General features: G+C 50.2%; 1 pseudogene; it reads right to left on the bottom strand.

The window, feature by feature from the left end:
• Positions 1-2,989: 2,989 nt before the first annotated feature.
• Positions 2,990-3,834, bottom strand: LOC102764909 (annotated as a pseudogene).
• Positions 3,835-7,230: the final 3,396 nt, after the last annotated feature.

Below are 7,230 nucleotides of genomic sequence, written 5' to 3'. Positions count from 1 at the left end.
CCGGCCTCAGGGGAGGCCAAGCCCAAGGCCAAGAAGGCGGGCGCGGCCAAGCCCAGGAAGCCCGCGGGCGCGGCCAAGAAGCCCAAGAAGGCCGCGGGCTCCGCCACCCCCAAGAAGAGCGCCAAGAAGACCCCGAAGAAGCCCAAGAAGCTGGCGGCGGCGGCGGGAGCCAAGAAAGCGGCCAAGAGCCCCAAGAAGGCCAAGGCCGCCAAGCTCAAGAAGCCGGCGAAGAGCCCGGCCAAGGCCAAAGCCGCCAAGCCCAAGGCCCCGAAGCCGAAAGCTGCCAAGCCCAAGGCTCCGAAGGCCAAGAAGGCGGCGCCTAAGAAGAAGTGAAGCTCCCGCGGCAGGTCCTGCTTTGAAAATCTCAAAAGGCTCTTTTCAGAGCCACCCACTGATTTCAGGAAAAAGAGCTGAGCTGGTTACATTTGGGTTGTGTTTCCCTTTAAGTGAATGATCCCTTACATTGGGGAGGCAGGTGGGGGGTGGTGGCGGTGGTAGGGAACAGTGGCGTGCGCGCTGCTGGGTTCCCAGAAACGATCATAGTCGCTTTCGGGAAGTCGGGGCTCTGGGGAGAGCCGTTGGCTTCAGGTGCCGGGGACAGTGGTCTCACCTGTTCCCTTGCCCTTGACCTTGTGGCGCTCGGCCTTGGGCTGCAGCCCAGCCTGGATATTGGGCAGGACACCGCCCTGCGCGGTAGTCAAACTGCCGGTAGCTTGTTGAGCTCCTGGTCGTTGCGGCCCGCCAGCTGTAGGGGGCGCCTGGGAGTCTTGCCGCCCTGCTTCCCGCGCCCAGACTCGTTAGAAGGGGAAATTATTGTAACAAGCCGATCTGCGGAAAGGGTTATTCAAGTTTTTGTGTGTTTCCTAAACTTCCCTTCCGCAGTGGTTTGCAGAGGTGATTGAGAGCTAATCAGAACGTCCCCGTGCACTCACGCGCATGGGCTCTAGAGAAAGTACCCGTTAGAGAGATTGCGATGTTAAGTCTTGTACATTCTGTGAGGCAGTTGGAACCCTTGCTTTTTTCCCTCTTGAGGTCAGTGGAGTTCTTTTGGGGGAAGGGTATCCACTGTTATTCTGCCCATGATTGAGCTGCCACTCTGAGGCTGAGGGACAGTGAACGTGGAAGTCGCCCTCCTCTGGGGGGTTGTAAGTGGCCCCCTTAGCCCGATTTCTTCCCCGCAGGTGGTGGCGAGGACCTAGGGAGCCGTAGTCTCCTGCTGAGCAGGCAAGGAATTGGAGGGTAAAGAAAAAAGAACGTTCTGGAAGGCAGGGCAGTGTGGCTGGCAGAGAACTGGATTTGGGGTGGCCAGGGCACACAATATGGGCTCTTGGAAGAAGAGGTTCACTTGTCTCACCATTTCCACTTCATCTCTGGGACTGAGCTTTTATTATTATTAATCGTTTATTTCAGGGAAGTTCACTTAATTTTACTGGCAAATCTCACAAAATCTTCAGTTCTACAGAACATTTGGGGGTGTAAACCTGGGTAGGGGAAACATTTTTCAGGGACTCTCAATGCAATTCAGCATTTCTTTCAATTACGTGTGTAGGCAACTAGTCACCATGGATTTTGCAGTACCTGTGACTTCAGCAGGGCAGTCACTGATGTTTTTGTATCGCTCTGCAGTGATTGCAAATATCTTGGACATAAAATTAACACTAAATTTTTGAAAATATTGGTTACTCCTTGCTGCTCCTTATTTGATGTTATTAATGAAACGCATTATTTTACAAGCTCAAATACACTCTGGGTATGTTTTAATGTTGCTTTCTTATCCTGTATGCATCAAGTACTTAACCAACATCCTTTTGAAAACAACATCCATAGAGTTTACAGAACAAAAGGAGTCTTGTATCCCTAAGCCCATTTCCAGGGGGCACAGATATCTTGGTGGAATGTCTCTTCACCTTATACTTTCATTATAACACCCCCTACTGGATTAGAATTTAATTTTTACTACCTTAACTTATTTTTTATTTTAAACTATGTAGCCTGTAGCAGGTGTCTTCTAGCCAGTTCAAAATGTTCCCAGTGACAGCTGCATCTCATAATTTCTTCCTACTTTCCACTTGAGAAAGAATGCCTGGGTAAGTGGGAGAATGCGAGGTTGTTACTCAAAAGAATCTTTTTGAAAAGAGACTACATGGAGTAGGGAAGACAGCTGCGAGGTCTTTAATAACCAGAATGAGAGAGTCCGGCTTTTGATGAAGAGGGAGGAGGGATAAGAATTATGGGGGGAAGTAGTCATTCACTGAGTGGTCAAAGTGAGGTGATTCTACCGCTGAAATCCCTTACAGTTTACAAAGCACATCTACGGCTGCCTCACCAGGAAGCATTTGCATCAGGTCTGATTGAAATGCTTGTTTTACAGTTAAGAAAACTGTTGTTTAGAAACATGAACTGAGCAGAATCACCTTCCTGGTGCTTAACCAGAAAATCCCACACGGGTTAAGATTATGTATGTTTCTGGGAGGGGTTGAGACTGCAATTAGGTCAGGTATTAAATCTGGGTTTGGTGTCTGGGGCTTTTAGGACAGTGATGCCATTTGGGGTCTTTGTCCCTTACCATCTACACTTAGGACGTACCAAGCACGCTGACCTAGACACCATGGATTACTAACAGCCAAGAATCCATCAGGAAATTCGAGATTACAAATATCAAGTTTTGAAATGCAGTTTACTTTTGAGGTAGAGGCAATACCTACAAATGAATGGACTGACATAGAACAAACCTCAGCCAAAGGAATATGCCACCACCAGCACGGCGGGAACAAAGCCAACCCTCCCTGTTTGTATGAAAAGCTAACACTGATTTGTTAGTTTCAAATAAAGCCCATTGACCCAGTCTCCCCGAGTGGTGACATCCTACACAATAACCAGGCAATGGACTTGGACAAAATACTCTTATCGAGACTGCAGTGCCTCATTCACTCCCCATCAGTTTCACTGGCGCTCCCAGGGGTAAGTGTACTCGGATAGCCCCCTGCAGTATTACCCCATGTACATGCTGCTCCACCGGTTGAGGACATGCAGCAAGGGCGAGCTACTCGACTTCATCGGGTGCAATTCTGCACAATGTGTGCGCTAATTTGCTGCAACAAGCCCTTAACTCCTTATTAGACGTTAGTTAGAACTTCAGGCCTCACTTGGTGCCATAGCAGTGCCCCAGCTCTATCACTGACAGCAGAGCCACGCTCTCTGCCGGAAAATGCAGCGCAAGCTGCCTCAGCGACAGCTGGCGAATCCTCGGGTGGGGGAAGAGTGGGGCGGCCACAGCACCACTTCCACGCAGCTGCCCGCCCCCCCACTACAGCTTTGTTTGGGGAAAGATGTCTCCCTGGCTTACAGCTATTCCATTGAAGCGGTGGGCGGCTCTGAAAAGAGCCTTTGGGTTCCGGCGCAAGTGGGTGGGACGGAGCTCACGCCCGCTCCCCGCGGATGCGGCGCGCGAGCTGGATGTCCTTGGGCATGATGGTGACGCGCTTGGCGTGGATGGCGCACAGGTTGGTGTCCTCGAACAGCCCCACCAGGTAGGCCTCGCACGCCTCCTGCAGCGCCATGACGGCCGAGCTCTGGAAGCGCAGGTCGGTCTTGAAGTCCTGCGCGATCTCGCGCACCAGGCGCTGGAAGGGCAGCTTGCGGATCAGCAGCTCCGTGGACTTCTGGTAGCGGCGGATCTCGCGCAGGGCTACGGTGCCGGGCCGGTAGCGGTGCGGCTTCTTCACGCCGCCCGTGGCCGGCGCGCTCTTGCGGGCGGCCCTGCTTGCGGGGCGCCTTCCCGCCGGTGGACTTGCGCGCCGTCTGCTTGGTGCGAGCCATGACTAAGGAGCAGAGTCGGTGGTCTGACGTGGGCGGCCGGACGCTGTATTTATACGGGAGCAGAATCGCTCTGATTGGCTGGAGTTAATTTCAGGACGTGATCCCCGTATTAGGGTGGGATTTCCGTTCCCTGCGAGTCTCTGATTGGTCAATTGGAAGGCCGTCTCCCCCGCCCCTCAAATAAAATTATTTTCTTAGTTATCAGTTTCATCAGTGATGCTCCCACGTCTACAAAGTCTGACCCAGAGACATTTATTATTGAGATTTTCTCCTGTTTGGAAAACAATGTGTTTGAAAGAGAAAGAGCTTAATTTTTGTTGAAAGAAACACCGGCATTTTGTGCGGTTAACCGGTTTTCTTCCCGCCCCCGTTACCCGCCCCGCCCCTCCCCGCCCCGCCCCCCTGTTAAATCCAGTGTCGGAGCCTCCCCCGGGATCGATTTCACTGTATTTTCGGTAAATTCCAGTTCATTGTAGCAGGTGCTTCCAGGATATACTGGGAAGACGTGCAGAATGCTGTGTCATTCAGGGTTCAGGCAGAGTTCCCATTTCCTGGGATCCCTGGCGCTTTACTTTCAAGTTCGACTTCAAAAGGTCATTTGACTCCACCGTTAGGTTTGGATGCATTTACAATGTCAGCTGGGCTGTCTAAGCCGGAACGGATGAAAAAGCTTTTAAAAAAAATAAAGGAAGGAAAGAAGGAAGCATTTGCAATGCGGAACCTTGGAAGAGATGGCAGCAGCATTTTGTGTGACTGGTTTATTTCCTTCCAGTTTCATCCATGTTGGAGCAGATGTCAGGTTTCAAGGTGACTTTTGAATTAATCCCTGAAGGAAGCGATGGAGCCAATGCAAGGCCCTGAGGCAGGGAGGGAGCTGGTGTTAGATTAAAAGGCCATTGCAGCTGGGAGGTGGGAATGGGGTGGGGAGTAAGAGCACTAAGGCCAATTTTGTAGCATGTCAGGGGGTTGGCTTTGTTAAAGGAAAGTAAACAAAATAAAATGAATTTATTTTGAAGAAGAAAAAATAAATAGATGGCAGCGACCCAGGGTCTTCGGTGCACATTTACTCAAAATGTTCCTGGCGGGAGAGGCCGGGGCGTCCTGTACAGTTTGAGGCAAAGCCCGTGAAGCGGTGCTCAGGGCTGCACTCGGCTCCACGGCAGGGTTTCCTGCCTTGGCTTTCACTGATTTTCAAAATTAAAAATGGTTCTATCATAAAAATGTTTTTTTAAGAAATTGATTTATCGATAGGAGTCCCTGAAAGTGTTTGTTTCATCCAATAGAAAAGGAGTTTAGGAATACCTAAAATATATTCTATTCATACTTTGGCCAGTTTGGGTCCAATCAGAGTTTATTTATTTTTTCCAATCAGAGTTTAGATTTGTGAGTCTTTGCGTATGGGTACCATAAGTACCCGCGTTTCCCCTTTGCTCTGTTTCCGTTAGCCTCCCACATTCCTTACCCTTATAATTCCATACCATGCCGAGCCAGCAAAATCCATGCCCACCCCCGAAAAGGGCTCCAAGAAGGCGGTGACCAAGGAACACAAGAAGGACGGCAAGAAGCGCAAGCGCAGCCGCGAGGAGAGCCACTCGGTGTACGTGTACAAGGTGCTCAAGCAGGTGCACCCCGACACCGGCATCGTTGAGTGAAATACATAGAATTTCATTACCATTTCAGGGATTTTGCCGTGTTAAGAGTAACTGCCTTTAAAGGTTGGCTTTTTAAATAAATGTAAATTTAATCATTTTAGTGAATTTAAAGAGTTGTGCAACCATTACCGCATTACAATTTTATTTTTTAAAATATATTTTTATTGATTTCAGACAGGAAGGGAGAGAGAGAGAGCTAGAAATATCAATGATGAGAGAGCATTATTGATCCGCTGCCTCCTGCACGCCCCCCACCTGGGATGGAGCTCAAAACCCAGGCAGTGCCCTTGAACTGAACTGAACCCAGGACCCTTCAGTCCACAGGCGGAAGCTCTATTCACTGAGCAAAACTGGCAATGGCAGCTTTTAAATAATATAATAATTTGCTTTCAACTTATAATCCTCACAGTTCAAGACCAGGGTATTTTTTTTCATTTAGATAAAAAGCAGATATATAGAGAAAAAAAGCAGATAGCCCTGTTGTATGTTAAAACCATGAAATGTGGCCGCAGTGGCAGAGTGAGCTGTGCGGTGTACATACCCCGGCACATAGACTCCGGGCAGGTGGCGGAGGTGAGGCAGGGAGGTTAAGCCTCTCCCTGGTCTGGGACGAGGGCGTTTGGCGTTGTCGGTCATTGTGGCCCCAGAGGGTTTTTAAACCCTTGTCCCTGGCCCCGCTCTCCGTGCCTGTACCTCCGACCTCAGAGCTCCCCCGAAAGGGGGGGTGAGCTCCCTGGAAGTGGCTAATCCAGAAACACTATTTCCATCTGCAGAGACATGCACAGCGGCCCCTGACACGGGTTCTTCCTCGTATTCAGTGCAGGGCAGGTTTTAGCCTCAACGCGTTACTGTCAGCTGGAGTCTCTCCTGGTTCTTGAGTTCTACTTTTCACCTGGTAACTGTCCTCCAAGATTTCTAGGGGGAATGGGCACAGTTCCTCGCCTGGCTTCATCTACACTGACAAGGAGAACGCAGAGCTGCAACCTGGGTGGGCAGAGGAGCAAGTGAGGGCCAGGTCGCTTTCAGAGAGGAAGAGAGAGAGAAACACCAATGATGAAAGAATCACCGATCGGCTGCCTCCTGCACGGCCCGCACTGGGGTGGAGCCCAGAGCCCGGGCCTGTGCCCTGACCGGAATCGAACTGTAACTTCCTGGTTCATAGGTCGATGCGCAACCAGAGCCACGCGGGCCGGGCTCCAGCTCCTTCTGAGGATTTGCTGTAACAAACCACAGGCCCTGCGTGTTTAAACTGTGATCCATCGCTTTCAGGACCCGTATGTTCCCGGTCTAAGCCTCTCGCCCGAACTCGCGCGTCTCACACACCCAGCTGCCGAGCCAGCCTTGGCTCCGGGGTCCCGGGGAGCCCTCGGCCCAGGGCCGGAAGCAGGTGGTTTCCTAGGCAACCATCAGCCCTTCCCTCCAGCAGGCAGGTTACTGAAGTGACTTTTCCCCCTTAATCAGTTTGATAATAAAAGCTTTTTATAATCCTATTGTGGAGTTTGAATTATTCATAATAGTAAATAATAATATAATAATAATAATAATAATAATAAAAGCAAAACCCTCTTTGAACGCTAACTGTTTGCTGCCTTGACAAACTTGTCCAAAGTGGTGTCCGTGTGTGATAAAGGAACCTGGTCATGAGAGTCAAGAAGGTATGCTTCGGGGCTCACCTTTTCACCTGCTAAATGGGGTAGGGATGGGGAGAAAAATAGCCTGAAGTAGTTCCAAAAGCTGGTGTTGCGGCAAATTCACAAAA

The sequence above is a fragment of the Myotis davidii genome, unplaced genomic scaffold, assembly GCF_000327345.1.
Source record: "Myotis davidii unplaced genomic scaffold, ASM32734v1 scaffold2537, whole genome shotgun sequence".
Lineage (NCBI taxonomy): Eukaryota > Metazoa > Chordata > Mammalia > Chiroptera > Vespertilionidae > Myotis > Myotis davidii.
This window is presented reverse-complemented; position numbering and strand designations above follow the sequence as displayed.